The following is a 17,701-nucleotide window of genomic DNA, read 5'->3' as shown; positions in this document are numbered from 1 at the left end:
TTCGGCATCCAAAAAAAAGATAAAGGGAGGGAGGAATGGAAAAAAAAACAAACTGTCTACATCTAATTTGAGGGCACCTTAGTAAATCAGTTCTTATAATCTTGCTGACTAATTCAGGCTTCTTAAGACATCAAATTGTTTGTTGTAATGATAGTTTAAACAATCTTTATCATGCAGTTCAGTTATGAATTCACGGCTACTTGTTACCTCTTATTTCTTCTTTGCTTGCTTAGTCACAAGATGCTTTGGCCTCCAGTTAGATTTCAGTTCTTTGGAGCATTTATGAAATTTATTTCTGTTTTATTAAGATAATTTAGATTGTTGTGGAAATTACTATCTACTCTTTCCCTGTTACAACAGTATGCAGCCTATTGCGTACAAAAATGCTGTTACTGGACTTGTTTATAAATTTAATGTACTACCTTAATCTGGATTATCAAAACAAATAACAATATCCTCTTTTCTCACAGCTTTCATTTATCTTTTCTAAGGATTAATTTGAAAGACTGCTTCTTCCAGTACTGTAACATTTATTCGGCATATTTTTCACTTTTATTTACTGACATTAGGTTTTATTTAATGCATATTGTACTGCCTGCTGAGGGTCAGTATTTGTTAATCTTGTGTGATATAAAAATCCTACTCACATACTACCAACTTTTGTAAGCAGAAATGAACAATGGACATAATTGAAATTGCCCTCAGGTAACTTAATTAAAGCAGAACTTTTATCTGTATTATGCATCTTTAATTTGACAATTTAGCCTTTCATAAGCAAGTAGCTAAAAAGAATAGCGGGTTTAGAAAATTCTGGCATGCAGTAAACATAAAAGCAAGCCTGCATGGCTCTGGCACGATTTGTCTCCTAGCTAGAGAAATTAACGATGGCTAATGGAAATCAGTAGCTTTAAGAAAGGAGTATGATCAGGTACTATCAAGCAAAGATGCCAGTGCCACGTCCTCCTGAAATGGGACAGTCGTTCTGACGATGACCCCCCTTGCCCCATGAATCTAGGAAATGCCTAACTCTGCTAAATACAGCTATTTTCAAGGTAGAAATAATAATACTAAATTAGTTGGTAGGATATAAAGAATAATTAGTTCAGTTTCATAGTGCAAAATGATCAGTATTATTGTCATATTTTGAAATATATTAAAATATTTCTTTCTGTGGTTGCATTTTTTCAGGAAGAGAAGCTACAGTTTAAAAGAGGAGTTTCTATCAAGGCAGCCTGACAAAGGCTGCTCCATAAACCTGCAAACACATAGAAGAAACTAATCTAGTTAAAGAGCTGTCTTGATGGGCCTTTTCATTCATCTGTAATACAAAGCCTATGAATTTCAGAAAAAGCTATTTTAAAACATTTCAGTAATTTTTATTATAACACTTCTATAATGCAAACTTTCAAAAGAACAAGACAAGAAAGAGAGCCCAGCAGCTGGGCAAATAGCATTCCCACAATGTAAATAGGTAAAACAGTGACAGCTTTTGAACGTGCATCTCAGTACTCCCTGAAATGGAAAATTTTGTATGAATAAAATCAAGAATGCATTTACAGTGAGTAAAGTACGCACATAAGCAGTTCCCTGAATTGAGGCCTAACTTCTTTGGCCACAGCCTCTTTATAAATAAATAGCAGAAACCAGCTTTTTGGCACATTCGCTTTACGAAACATGAGTTAGTGGGAAACACTATATGCATCAGAGTTGAGAATAAGATGAAAAATACAGAGTGAACAGAAAACAGTCAGCAGGGCCAGAGGGCACGAAGCCTCCTTGAAATCCTAAATTCAAATATGCCCTAAGTCATGACTGAAATAATTTGGTTGGTTTCATCCGAGTGGCTAACAGAAGAGGCTTGTCCATATCATTACATTGCAAGAGAAGTGTTTATAGCTGCCAGGCTTTGTTCCAGAGAGAAAAGCGGCAAATAAATGCATATTATATATAAATACGTAAGCAGGGTAGAAAAAAAAAAAATATGTAATGGTAAACAACAAAATATTCTCCTGTCTTACTAAGCATCATTGGAGACTCTCATAAACAACAGTAATTCACAGAACTAGTAAATGTTTATAAATGAATGAAACCCTGATGACATCCTTCTCCAAGGAGAGAAGTAGAAGTAATCCCCTCAGTCGTTCTGCGTGGGAGAGCCAGAGAAATGCACAAACCAGTGATATGTGAAAGGAAGACTAAATAGTTCAGGGTCTAACTTAGATGACGCTTCTGGCCTAAAGCACGAATAAGTCCTTCACCACCTTTGTAACACTGCATTTGCCATAACAGTTACATGGGAAAAGAGATTCTTTGCTGGGAATTAAGCATCCTTTTATAACAACCTTCAGTGCAATTACAGGGATAGCCTTTGTTTTCCATGGATTCAGCTGTCTGGCCCCAGGAGTGCTGGATAAATTTGAAGTTGAATTACATGCCTGTTTGGGAGTTGGATCCGCTTGGTGTTCATAGGTGAGCCCCGCTACCGTAGCGTGTATCGACGTAGTTGTTTGCGCATCTGCTCTAGAAACAAGGCCTGGGGACCAATCCTGTGTCTCCTCTAGGAGCAAGGTCAGGGTACCGATTCTGCTTCCAGAATAAAATTGTTGTGGGGAAGGTTTTTATTCAGTGTCCTTCACACCGTGGCCATAAAAAGTTGTGGTGGCTTAACTCACAGAATGGTGCTCTACTAGATGAGGGACAGGAATGGTTAAGGCTGGCATTGCTTTCTGTGTGCCTCTGCTAGTGAAGCTGCAAGTCTGCTACTAAGAACAGAAACAGCCATTCTGGGGATTCTCCCAGGAAAGAGAAATGTCAGAACTGACACAATGTTTGCAGTAATAAGCGGTGTTGGCAAAATTCTTGTAGATGTCACCAAAATGTAAATGAACTCCACTGACTCAGGGAAGCAATCTCCAGAAGAAAGTCACAGAACTTATTTGCATTTAGCAGGGGATTACAAATATCATTGTTCTTTCTCCTCTCAGACTGAAACTGTTGGCTCCATGTCAGCAGTGCAGAGATGCATTTTTCTTTCTTGAAACTAGTGTAATACCAAGAGAATGAAGTGTGTATCCCTGCGCTTGTCAGCTAGCTCTTTTTCACACATACTTTGCTGCAGGAATCCTGATTCTCAATACTAGGAATATAGTATACAATATAGTACAACAGAAGCATGCAGAAGCACATAATTGGTACCAAAACAAAGAGGTTAGTCAGTGAAAATACAAGACAGATTGATCACTTCAATAAGATACAGCGAGGTCAGTCCACAAGCTTTTCTTGGCCTCCAAACGTTTTCTTGCCCTGAGTATTATGGTGGAGATAGTAGTCAGCACAGTCTTCGCCAAGTACTACAGAAACCCCATTCTGGAAATACTCGGTGGAACATGAGTTAACAAGAAGGACAGAAAGTTTACCTGATGATAAAAATGCATGAACGAGACAGGTATAATGCAACACCTTAATTTTTGTTGTCTGGAGAAAGGAAACATCATCAGGATAAAAACAAAATACACGAAGGTAGTATAGGAATGTTACTTACATTTCCCACTTTTTAAGGAATATAAAGCAAAATATGAAAAATCTAACAGACATACTTTCACCATAAAGAATAAATAGCACAGTAATCCCCACTGCAGAAGAGATGAAAGCATCAAGGAAAAGAAAAAAAAAAAAAGAACCCAATCATATTTCCATAGCAAGTCTCTTTTTTCTTATTTTCTATCTTCACATAATCCATGTAATATTCATCAGAAGTAATTGCTCATCTTAAGGAAACAGTGTGCTGGTAATTCATCCACAGGTCACAGAAGTGCAGTAAAAATACGCAGAATTAGAATGTGACTTAACACAGACCATAAGACATAGATCACGTGCCACAGAAAATGTCAATTGGGTTTAATTTATACCACAAGTCAATTCAAGGAAAAGCAGAGTTAAGGTATTGCCCTTTTGGTTGTTGACTTACGAAACACAATCAGTTAAAGCGCCACTCTACTCAAATGCATTGGTGAGTCAGTTCACATCCTCAGTGCAACCATCTGTCCTCAGACGACTGTAATGCAATTTGAACACTGCTGGCCCTTTCAGCAGGCACACAATAAAGTGTTCTTCTGACAAAATTGAATCATACTTGTACTAACAGAGGTCAGCATGGGATTTCATGACTGAACAAGCCAAAAAAAGGGGTCACAGTCTGTATGTGCTAAAATTGTGCACATTTAGTTTATCATTTGGTGCTTGAGAAATTGACTTGTCTCATGAGAGAGGCTAACATCCTAATGATTTGCTACTCTTTAGCACTAATACCATGACTTCCCTTTGAAAAGGGAGCAAACATTTAGACTTTGGATGCCAGGTTCCTCACACATAATCTTTTCTACTGGGACAGAAAAAACTACGTTGGATATATAGGCAGTAGATTTCCAGTGATATAGCTGTCCATTGCACTGCAAAGCCCAGCAAGCACCACGTCCTCCCCACCGTGTAGAACACTATTTTATCCTAACGGGCAGCTAACACAACGCAAAATAAGTCCACAGATTTCCTCTCTGTAACCCTCCAAAAGCTATGGGACCTGTTATGGGAAACTACAATGCCCTGCCACATGTTACTTAGAAAAATGGGGCACCTGCAGCATCAGAGTTACATGGGGATAATTCTGCTCTCGGTCCACTCCTTTTAGTGGTTGTTTCCTCCAAGTCAGAAGGAAAGAGATGGGTGAGAAGCCTACCTCCTCTGTCTCCTTTGCAGTTATGAGAGATGGGCAAAACTGGCATTCACCAAATGGAAATAAAACATGCCTTCAAGTCAGCATCTCTCGTACCACTTCATGGAAACATGAAAATCTTGCTTCAGTCTGCTAGGTTGCAGCAAAGAAAAAAAAGCTTAATTTTATCAGTAGAAACTGCCAACAAGTGTGAGAAGACCTCTTTATTAAAGGATAAGTGAAAGCTAAAATTAAGGCTGACATTAGGCAAACTGATTTCATATTAATCTTGATTTGGGATCATAGCACAGCACCTATTTGTGATAATATATGTATATACATATTTGTAGGAGGCAGACACGGGTCTTATGGGTTTGATGTGTTCATATTAAATTATCTTGAGTAAGAATGCAAAGGACAGTGTTTATAGAGTAAATGAGACTGGTGAAATATTCCGTTAATTCAAAGACATCCATCACAAATGTCATCACATTCCTATCACAGAAAGAGGTTCCATACAAAAGTTATGCACATACTGATGGAGCCCATAGCTGCAAGCCCTTCCTCTCTCCCCAGGCCTCTGAGCCCCAAGTTGCACACTGCAGCCAGGACTGCTTTTTGTGATTAGGCAACTAAGGTTTTTAACCCAGTCTTTGACCTAACTGAACAGGCTAGTGACTGAACTTGCTGCATCTTTTTCCTGTCCACCTTAAACAAGCTGTTCTGTCCAAGGAACAGAGACAAGGTGTTGGAGCAGAAGGAAGAGGTGTTACTGTTTTCATTGGCTCTTCAGTGTTAACTACTAGGACAAATAAGTGAAGTGTATTTTTATTTGGACAAAGCTTAATGGAACAACTGGTACAAACGGTCTTTGAAACGAAAGATCCCGTTCTGGCAGACAAGAGTTTCTTTACCATCTCCTCCATGATTTTTTCCTTCCACTCAGGAACATACTGTCACCCTAAAGAAGCCACATCTAAAGCAAATGTGACAGAGATCAACTACATGTTATTCCAAGGTTCAAGCACCCTTCTCCAACATTTATTGTTGTAATTCAATACCAATAATGAAGATTAAGTATACTGTCTTTACAGGAACATATCAATTAGGATAAAAAATTGTTACTTCAAGATGAGGCAAAAGCTTGAAGTTAGATTTCTCTACTTAAAATTGCTTTTATAGTTCAGAAAAAAATAAATTATTAAGATCAAAATCAATTTGCCAAAATTCCAGTGGAGAAAAATAAAAACTTCACTGAAAAAATACAACCATAACAAAAAAAGTATACTTCAAATCTAATTCAATAAGCTTGCAAATAATATCTTTATCAATGACCTGGACAAGGGGATCAAGTGCACCCTGGCAAATTGTGCCAGGGGAGGTTTAGATTGGATATCAGGAAAAATTTCTTCACTGAAAGGGTTATCAAGCATTGGAACAGGCTGCCCAGGGAAGTTGTGGAGTCACCATCCCTGGAGGTATTTGAAAGACTTGTAGATGTGGTGCTTAGGGACACAGTTTAGTGGTGGACTTGGCAGTGCTGGGTTAATGGTTGGACGTGATGATCTTAAAGGTCTTTTCCAACCTAAACGATTCTATGACTCTATAATTCATACAGTCAGTAATGATCTTGACAAATATTGTAAATTAATGCATTATACATTGTCCATTACTTTTTATCTTAGTCATAGTAATTTTCTAAGGCTGATATGTATATGTTTCTCTTTGCAGAGTTTTTGGGTAGTGAAACACTGATAAAGAGCAACATGAGGAATAAACATACACATTATTAGGCTATCTCTTAATTTTTCTTCACAGACAGGGTTTATCTCCAGGTAATACAGAAGATGAGCAGGAGCAGTGACTTTCCTTTCAGAACCAAAAAGCTCACTGAACAGTCTTAGCACTTCTTGAATCAACAAGGTTGCCCACACCTTCATGAGCATTCAGTGCCTGCAAGCTCAGGTATATTGTTAGCAATGAGGCCATCTGTTTTTATCATCAACCCTGTCTTCCTTGGCCCAATCCTAAAATCTGGTATTTTAGGAAAGTATGCAGCAGCTGCTAGTTAGAAAATCTGTGATCTCATCCCCAGAAGGACTTAAGATAGTATTAACAAGTGAGACAGTAAATATGAATACATTAATTATTTTAATAATCCAAACAGCGTGATATTTCTTGTGTCATATGCTGTCAGCACAAGGGAGATCAGAGATAGGATCTAAAGTGAAAGTCCCTGCACTATATGATACTCAGTATGGCCTTTAGAACAAATTGTAGTGGGACAATATGCGCAGGCTGAACATTATAAAGCTGTAGGTGTAGCTCCATAAAACATAGTTTATCCTTGTTAACATTTCTAGCATATTTCTCCCATTAATACCAATGCAAAAGCTATCTAGAAGAAGGCAGGGCTTCAAACAGGATTTTATTTTATTTTCATACCTTCCTTGGTAAAGAACTGCAATCTGTCCCTTTACCCCCAGTAGCTTAAAAAAAAAAAATTTAAAAAAACAAACAAAACAAAACACCCCCACACAAACACACACCAACCCACAGCCAAAAAAAACACACAAACCACCAAACCAAAAAGCCACACCTAACCTTCAAACCACATTCCCTTACCAACTTAAAACAGAAGGCAGGACCTCTCCCTTCTTTGAGTCATGAACAACATATCACTGTAGTACAGTTTCAAGACACCCCCACCACTCTCAATTAAGACCCCTCAAAAGATAGATACCTTGTGATGCACAAGACAAGAATGAGGAGTTAAAGGAACTATTTGATATACACAGAGATTTCAAACCTTTCCCATTTAATGTTTTTCTCAAGCTTCAGGCACCTTGGATTAAAAAAAAAAATTGAAACCATCAAAAAAGTATCCACTTTCCATTGCCATTCTGACTGGGCATTTTGCCAGTACAATTATATTTAGGATATGCTGTGAAGTCCATGGTTTTATAAATGCTGAGAAATAGCTGTTCACCTGCTACTCCAAGGTAACGTAATATTTCAAAATTGCTTTGAGGCAATACGGTAATTCTGAGTTTACATCTTGTCTCTACAGCTGATCAAAAACTTATTGTTAGCTTTTTAATAATTAACATGAGGCTCATCTCGGCTTTTTACATATTTCACTTTCAAGTTACAATAACCATCAGGAGTTCATACTTACATTAAAGCACAAGAGCTTTCAAGAGAAATCTGCCACCTTTTCTAAGCTTATTTTTGTTCAATTTCAGCAAATTAACCAGTCATTGCATTTCTCTTGCTTTAAGCAATTGAAGTTCAGGGCTTCCATATTGTCTTAGCAGTCACTTGGTTCACTCAGCTAACGCACAGACTGGTGATCTTTGGTGGACGCCTCAGATTTCAGCCGTGTGTCTCACCAGACTCTGGACAGGTGACCTGTGGAGATCACTAGGATAAAATGTGAATTCCAGCCCTGGGGTTTGATCATGGTTGTTGTTACTTGGTCCCCTCCAAGAGCCATTGCACCTTTTCACAGGAAAGGACCAAGTTTTTATTTTTACTGCTGTTCCAACGCGCTGTGACTCTACTGCTGTTGGAAGGGATTTTCCCCAAGTCTTTAACTGCAAGTTCATTATGAAGATAGTGTCCAGCACAGATGACACATATCCCACTGCATTTTACAAGGATTTGATATTTCTTTAGTAACCTTGGAGCACCATTTTCCCCCCTTTTATTACTTTCAGGGCTACATCACCTTCATGAATAAGCCTTTTTCAGCATAGCATTCACTTTTCTTCAGCTCGCACATTGTATTTCTACTCTGCCATATAAAATATAAGCTATTTTCATGCTGTCAGTTTCCTCACAAAAAAAATTCTTTGTCTACTAATGCAAAGAATATGACATTTCAACTTGCTTTTGATCTTTGAATGGCTTTTAATCTGATTGTTCGCACATAAGAAACTGAAGATGTTCATACATTCACACCAGAATTGAAGTAGCAGTGTATCCAGCTATCTCATTCAAATATTAGTCCACATAAGAGCAGGTGCATACAATTTACTTATCTAAGTTCAGCATTCTGTTTGAGATAGTAATAAGTTCTTCTAATGTGAACTTTTTACATCGCCCTCATATTGAAGCACATTCTGAGTTCTCCTGTATTGCAAGACTACAATGTAATATATATCTTGTTGGTGGGGAAGAAGTATGCTTAGTTAATTTGAATAGAAGCACCTTAACTGGCCACTCCATGTGAATCCTCTTGGCCTCATTACATAGTTAAAATGAATAATTAAGGCAGATAAGAGGAAACTGAAGAAGGGGTTCCATTTTTTTGTGTGTGATTCTTTTTTAATTTGCTAATCTGCAATTGCAGAAGTCCTTCCTGTTAGCAAGTATGTAGATGAAAATCACTTTGCAGTCATGTGTGATCAGGATAACCAGGGACAGAAATAACTTCCTTTTGTATTATAAAGTTGTTTATCTCTCTCTCCGTATATTTGCCCATGCACTTGAAAGGCGATAGAAGAGGATTTTACATCAGCCTAGATACTAATTTCTCCACCAAGAATCCCATAGCTTTTTTCAAAAATTCTTTTTTTTTTCTCCAGTGGGTAAATGGGAACAATTTAACAGACACATTTCCACTATGAATATTAACAGAAGTAAGCAAGGTAGGATGGTTTGCATACAGCATGTTAGGAGTTAACAGCAGGGCTCAGGAAACAATCAAGGGTCAATTGGTACTGCAGTGGTGGGTTAATAGTCAAGGGAAGATTGTTCTGCCTCATCCTAAATAGTGAATTGTGACCAGAGATGAAATACAGTTATCTGATAAACTGCAGGAACAACAGTTAGTGACCTTTAACATTAGACAAAGCACATCTCTTTGATGTGAACACCACCACCACGAGAAGGCAGAAGCTGGATGGTATTTCTCTCTCTGTTGTTCCAGGCAGTATCCCTGAAAGAGCTTTTATTTAGGTAGTCTTATTAGAACCACCCCCACAGTGCACACCTATTTACTGGGACTGAACCATATTCTGGTCCCTTTTGTTCAAAAGGCCACAAAAACTAGCTAGCCTTAAAAACAGTCATTATTCCAGGTTAAGACATTGTCAAGGGTGCTCTCCTGGCATCACAGAGGTTCTAACCTACATGCAACACCATTCATTACAAAGGGATTTATAAGACCTTTGTAATTCAAAATTTATTCAACTTTCCCATAACATATAATTATTTAAATGGAATCTAATCTAAGAAACAGCTGACAGAAAAAGGTAAAGTTCTTGTTCTGGTGTTACTCCGCATCTTTCTATTACTATTCTCACTCAATCTCATTCAGTAGCAATGCAGAACAATGCACACTGCAATTTGTTTCCTTTAGAAATATATTCTTTTTTTTAAATCCTCTTTGAAAGTAATAAATAGCTTAATTTTAAGAACAGGGGAGGAATACCAACAGCCTAGACTTCTAATTGCCTGGAGAGAAAATGGTGCAACACACACATGTTTCTCAGGGCATCTGTAAATATCAGCCCTTCTTAGTGTATGTTTTCTGTTTGGGGAACATCCCAGGACCTCTGACTTCCCAGCAGATAGGAAGGTGTAGCTACCTCATCTCTAGCAGCTATCAGTGTTTACCCTATGCTGAAGCTAGCCTTGAAGGGGAAACTACATTTTATATTTAAAGTACACACATATACACACTGCAGTTTATATAGAAAGGTGAATAAATATACTCTTCTAAAGGCCACACTTGGTTTTGGGGGGTTTTGTTTGTTTGTTTTTAAAGTCCTTCCTCTGCCATCTCAAATGGAAGAGCAACCAACACCATATTATTTATAAGACGGAACTACGTGGAACCTATAATATAAGCTATATATGCAAGACAGCACAATGTTATGCTACTCCAGGAGAAACACTACTGCCTATCAGCTGGGGGGAAGTTACTTTTTGCAGCCCTTCAGCGGTGCATGTCTTCTCTTTAAGCCTGGCTCCGCTCTGCCAGCCAAAGATAAATACAGGAGAGGGCAGAATACATGATGTGTACCAAGCAGCGCCTAGACTCTGCACAGCATATATATGGAATGGTGTTTGGCTGTATGGCAAGTCCTGTACTCTGATTTACCAGTCCTCTAACCAAACAGGTCTTCTATAGTAAGCAATAGGGATTTTAAAGAAAGGAATTTTTCCTCCCAGGTTTTCAAACAGTAAATGTTTGAGTAAATTAATTTCTATAGATCTTTCAATGTCCTTTAATTTTGGTGGCTCCTTTAAGCAACAGAGAGACCGGGTGACTGAAATCATCCCAAGAATCAATATCTGTTTTGCTGTTATTGACATTCCTGCAGCTGTCTGAGCAGTAGTCCTATTCAGAAAAAAACTGATGGAATGAAATCGCTTCTTAATGGTATGAGAAAACTCCTTGATTTAGGCAGGCAGATACTGCTGTAGCTTTTACAGATACAAATGATAATGTGAGTCATACTAGGCTTTTGTGTACTCTGTGACATCAACACCATAATTCATATGAAAGTGCGTAACAACACTGCAAAACCATTTTAATTATTTTAAAAACTTCAAGTCACCTTGCAAGAAAGACCAAGATATATGACATATGGTATCACCTCTTAAAAGAAAGATCTTTGGATTCCAGCATTTAACAGATTTCTATCTTAGCACCCAGTTCCTTACATAACTAGCTAGATCAGTGTATCAGTTGTTGTCATTATTTTCCAAGTAGTGAACATCAATCATGCCTCTACATGGTTTTTTTTTTTTAGTAGATTACTACTGTTGAAGGCTGAAGATTAGGCTGGAAAAAGAAACAGGATTATTTCGATAGGAAAAGTCCTAAATAAGAAGCAGCACATAGCCGCAAGAACTCTAGAAGAAGTGTTCAAGGTATATATAAGGTGGATATGATTCCTGAAGCTCAGTTAGTAGTTCAATCTCAGAACTTTGTTGCAGATACCATCTTTATTAGCTCTTTTCTAGAGTTTCAAATCACGTGATCAGGTTAATGCTTGCTGAAAGATGCTGGGTAGTAGAACCAGCTGAATAGTTCAATGCAACAAAACGAAAATACAAAACTACATAATTTAAAAAGTCTCATAAATTTTAGCCTATTTGATAATAATCACAAGTGGATAGCTGATTTACAGATTCATAAATGCATCTAGCAGGCAACAGAACACAAGTCAGCTGCTCGCCAGTTGTTACTGTTAGAGCTAGCAAGAATTTCATCACTGCCATCTCATTTTCTCTGTGGAGGTAGAAAGTAAAGTTTGTAAAGAATGGAACTTTTCAGTGGAAAGCTTTGGCTTTTTGGGTTTTTTTCCCCCAATATAGATGAGGTTTCCTGTCTGGGCTACACCTTCCATGAGCTGTCATCTACCCTATAGCTACCTCTTTAGGTCACATTAGATGCAGTTCATACAGAGCTCAGCCTCCTAAAAAGAAGATGTGAGACATCTAGATCACAGTTCAAGCAGAGAGACTGCTGAGCTAAAATATAGAATTATTTGCCAATTGCAATTTTTCAAACCTTTCCTCCCTCTCAGAATAAAAATTATTATATTGGTACATTTTTTTCCAAATTCTATAAGAGAAGCTTATGTGCCAAAATACCAGAGTTTCTCAAAATAAAAAAAAACTATTGCTTTTGCCCCAGTCAAGTCACTACCAACCTAAGTCGGATCTAAGCTTCTGAAGGTAACTTTACTTTAATGGGTAAAATAGGATTCTCATCATACTTATTTCCAAGCCCTAATGTAGAGTTTCTGAGAAAAATAATAGGTTCAGGTCCTGCTTATAAAATTGTATTAGTTCAAAGTTGCTTGGATATGAGAAAACAGGTGAAGAAATTTATTGTCCATCACAAAGTGGGCTGTTACACTTCCAGAGTGATTTGTTTCACTGCAGTGATATTTATCATCTTGATAAAATAGACCATGGATCTGAAAATTGGAAGATTTTTCCTGTTAATTTGAAACAGCACCTATACATGCTGCTGTGACATCAACATAATACCCTAAAACTACAGCATCTGAAAAGATTTATTTTCTGAGCCCTTATGCAGCCTCCTTCTCTTTGCTTCTGACATTCTCAATTTGCAGGCTGCTGGTGATCCAATCTTATTCATTCTGGCTCTATAATAAGGATGTCAATGCAAGAAGAGAAAAGTCATTATCTGATAGCCAGCAGACATGATAAAAAGGCAGAGTTAGATATCTCAGAGGAAAGGCCACCCTTTCTGCCTTGGATGATCTTCTCAAGGTCATGGGCGGCTTTTGTACCTGTAAATATGCTCCAAATTCACTTTAAGCTGAGTGCGTCAGATAAAACTGAAATGTCCCTACCACAGAGTCTCATGTTCTGAATAAGGTTTTGATTTTTTACTATTAATCAGTGAAAAGTTTTAATTATTATTAGAACATACATGTGCAGTGAGAAAGATCAAAGAGGCAATGTGAGCTTCAGAGAAACTTAGTCTAAATGTATGGGTCCTGCCTGGCTAATGGCATTCATATGGGTTTGGATTATGCTGAAGTATTTCCCACAGTAGCAATAGTCAGGCAAGACTAGTTAACCATGTGTATAGAAGGATTTTAACCTCAAATTTAAAAATAATAATGAATATAATCTGGTTTTGGGAACTGTTTAAATGTCACAGTTGCAGCAACTAACAGCAAAAATTTATGTATTCATCAACTTTGCCAAATAACTACTAAGTACCATTCCAGAAGATAATCTACCATCAAGCACAACTTAATGGGCTCTCATAAGCAGTAAGTGGATAAAATAGTTTGACCTGCAATATACATGAGCTAAACTAGATCAACCATTCTGTAATCTATGAATATGTACACCATACAATGCCCTTTACCAGCCACATTAAGGTAAACATTTAAAGCAATCCCTATACGGTTATTATTGAATATCAATTGTAGCTTAAGAGGCAGTTTAATTTTATGTGTGCAAATCAGAAAAGCATCCAGAACAGGAGGACAACACGTCACTGGCCCTTAGGCTATAAGTAGCAGAGGCAAGCAGTGCGATAGAATTAAATATGCTCCTGGGCCTCCAGAACTGAAAATTCCTTTCGCCATACAAATAGTATGGCTCTAGTTTAGCAAGTAATCACTAAGCCCATTCTGTCCTCAGGCAAGGCTTAACTGAGGCTGGCAGGAACGTAGAGGTGTGTGATTCTGCACACGGAATCCTCCCAGTACAACACATCAGCACTTCTTTATGAGCTGTTCATGCACATTTCAGCCTCGGAAACAAAACCACTCCATGTCTCATCCTCTCCACTAGTGATAACATGAACTATCATCTTTATTAAGATGATAGATTTTTTTAAACCAGGGGAAGAGATTTCATTATCGTAGTAAGATCCAGCCTTAAAATCATCTCTGATTTTTTAAAGGGAACAAAGAAAACCCTATCAATTACAGACACCACTGTGGCTTCACCAGAGCTGATGTGCCTTCAGAAAAAAAAAAACAAACAACACAACCAAACAAAAAACCCACAACTATTTCAGTATGGAGAGAAGTGATTTTCATTTATATGTAGTGCTTCCCTTCTGCCTCATCTGGGATACAAGCAGGTAAAAGCCAGTGAAGAAGAGAGAAGCCACTCCTAATAAAGGGCTATATCTGTGATGAACTATGCTCCCATGACACGTCTGCACACCAAGACATTTCACTCTGACAGGCTCTGCCCCAACTGGAACTTCAACATTCCTTACTGCCAAGTTAGAAAGGCGTTAGAAGTGTCCCTTCAAAGACAGGTTAATGAGAAGGAGAAATAGCACAACATACACCAAAAAAGTCGAATTGTACTACACCCCCTTCAGTTACATGCAGTTACAAGTGGGTCTGTTGAGATGCAGAACTGGGTAAAATAATATGATGTGATATTTAAGGGATTTTGCAGATGGATAATTTATTGTCTAACACTGAACGGATAGTGTAGGCAATTTTCCACTAGTACTCTCACTCTAAATTAAGTGTTCACTCAGCCATATGTGCCCCATGCATTGTATTCACAGCTGCAACAGCCAGCATGTTCAATTTGTGCCATGTCTGGTTAGTTACACAACTCCCATCACTGGATAAAAGCAATGGTTTGTGCCTCCAATATAATTCATACTTAGAGGATTAGATATAAAGTATTCATATTTATGCATGTATTGTTTACAAGTTGCAGTTTCATGGAAAAAATACAACTTACCTCAAAAAAAAAAGTTAGCACTCTGCTATTGCTGTTATATTTATGGGCTTTACATAAATTTCCAGATACTTCTATTCTGAATGAAAAAAACATAGCATTTTTGTATACAGAAATGTACAGTTTATCAAAAGAAGATGCATTTGGATAAGAGGAAAAAAATTTATAAGATGTTCCTTTGCCAAAAGTAATGTAAATGTCTTTTGCCCCCAAAAAATTCAAAAACAAAAGAATTTATATTAACATAGTGTCTCATTCTGTAGTTATTAGTCACTTGAGCAATTCCCATAGTAGTAAGTCAGTCTGTAAAGTCTGGAGGACTAGACTCGCAGTGTCAAATTGAAAATAATACCATAAGAGAAGTTTATCAACTGCATATTGTTTTAGGAGCTAGGCTATGGGGAGTTATTCGTTCCTTCTAACGAGCAATATTGCAATGTATCTTGTCTTTACCAGAGACTGGGTTCAATTAGATTAAGAGCATAAAAAAAAGAGAAAGATTCATGATGGTGAGAAACAAGATAAAATAGACAAGATTTGAAACAGCTAAGGAAGCCCTGAGAATGTCCTAGATAAGTGGGCTGTCTTGAAATAAAAAATAACACCTCAAGTACAAGTGGAGAGTATGAGAGTACTTTCTATTTAAAGTCACTGCTAACCTGTTAAATTCCTATCAAGCAAAATAGGAGCAAATATTAGTGCTCACACTGGGTGGCACTACAAGAATCTCCAAAGTAGTCAATGTGTTAAGATACCAGCTGGCTTCCATAGCTAAACAATACACAACAAAAAAGAAAAAAAAAAAAAAATCTAGTCTACTCTTCTTTTCTTTAGACAGTCCCTTCCCGTTAAGAGGATCACTTAGAAGTTGTCCAAGTTTCAACAGATCCGAAAGCACTCACTGTGGCCTCTTTTCTTTCCCGCTGAACCTGACAGGAAGCTTATCACCAACTCCAGTTTCAGTACTACTTGACATGAGTTTGAAGACCACAAGCCTGATATTGCATGGAGCATCCTCACACTCCAGGCTCATGTTCTCATCAAGACGGCAACAAAGTTGATTCTTCCGTTTTATCTTTGCAAGTCAGCTGAAATTACCAATAAATTATGCACCAATACTTTCAATTCAGGTGTCAGTTCCCTGCAATTGTGATTTAAACTAACTGGCACTGCTGTGATATTTGCATCTTTCAAAGACACAATTTGCAAAAATCTGAATAAACAAGGCCATGGAAAGCCAGAGGGAGTACACGCTTGTTGGATGCATTACCAGCAAAGATAGTTTAAAAAAAAAAATGTACAAATAAGAAACACAATTAGAATTTTGTACTCTTTGAGGAAGTCTTGTTCTAGCACAATGGTCGTAAATCAGCGGAATCTACCCCTCAAACATATATCCCATACCCAAAAAGTCTTTGCGCTAAGAGTATTAAAAGTAGGATAGTTTGCCATACCCCTTTGATTTAATGCTACAGAAACAGTTTAATTTTCAGAAAATTCAGTTTTCTCTTTTGACATAAAATGCTTTGTAAAAGCTCAGCATATTTCTTGGCCGTCTATCTTAATTGCTCATAAAGATTCTCAGCCAACAGTCAAGTGCTTCTAAAAAATTAACAAAAACCTACTACATGCTAATTCCCAAGGTTTTTTATATTTCCAGTCAGCTCTCTCAATGTCAAGTGTTAGCCAATGATAACATACATTGGTGTGAAGCCATCATCTTCTTTTTAACTTTTTGTGACTGCAAGACCCTAAATGGTAGATCCCAAAGGCAAAGAGTGGGGAAAAACATTGCTCAAAATCATCTGCTAACATCTATCCGTGTAAAAAGTGCTTACACTTTCAAAAGCATAGATTCACTTTACAAAACATTCAAAATAGCAAAATTTTCTTAGCCTTAGTTTCTGTAGGGAACAAATTATTTATCTGTTCAACTGGCATATAGCCAGATATAAAAATATATCCATGCATATTTAAGAGTCTTGGTATATATACATCTCCAATCATTTCTTGCATCAATAAAATCCTGGTTTACTCAGTATATAGTCTGATCCTGGGCAGCTAATGGGAGATTTCTTTTTAATTAGGGGAGGTATGTTTGTTTCTTTGTTTTTTAATAAGCTGTCGATTAAGGATAGGAAAATGGGTGCTTATTGAAACTTGTTTTCAAGGCCTAGACCCAAATTTGGTTACCTTTACTGCATGTCCAAACTTTTGTCCACAAATAAACATACAGAGCCTTTTACTTAAGCAGGGATTCTATCTGCTGAAATCCTGAACCCTTTATCCCATAATTTCTAACATTTACCTCTCGTCCATTAGCAGTACAATCCTCCATAAGTACATCTATGGGCAATTAATTCACATATAATCATACGTCACTGGTTGCTTCTCTAGAGGAAACTTAGCATTTAACTTTTTATACTCTCTCTTTAGCTTGTCTCAAAAGTATATTTGACTCGGGAATAAATTACTGGAGTTATTCTGACTTTTCATAGTTTGGGATATCCTTGCATTTTCCATTTCTCTCCCTCAAGGAGGTTTATTACTTAAATAATACATCTAGAGAGTTGTTTGTTGGGTTTGTTTTGTTTTGTTTTGTTTTTTAAACACAGAGGAAAGCAGTTATCGTTTTTGCCAAGTATAGTATGGGTGCATTTCAACTGAAAAACCAAAATGGGGTGGAAGTAAGAGTAGTAATGTTGCTGTGTAGAACTGCTTGCCTGGAACAAAGGCGCACAAGCCAGCCAGAGCTCAGCTCAGTCTGTGGTCACC

General features: G+C 37.5%; 1 protein-coding gene across 1 annotated transcript in view; it reads left to right on the top strand.

Annotated features, from left to right (window-relative positions):
- Window positions 1–17,701, top strand: part of BEAN1 (brain expressed associated with NEDD4 1) — a 56,305-nt gene that overhangs the window by 20,896 nt on the left and 17,708 nt on the right. The gene's annotated exons all lie outside the window — the stretch shown is intronic.

The sequence above is a fragment of the Nyctibius grandis genome, chromosome 12 (genome assembly GCF_013368605.1).
Source record: "Nyctibius grandis isolate bNycGra1 chromosome 12, bNycGra1.pri, whole genome shotgun sequence".
Lineage (NCBI taxonomy): Eukaryota > Metazoa > Chordata > Aves > Nyctibiiformes > Nyctibiidae > Nyctibius > Nyctibius grandis.
This window is presented reverse-complemented; position numbering and strand designations above follow the sequence as displayed.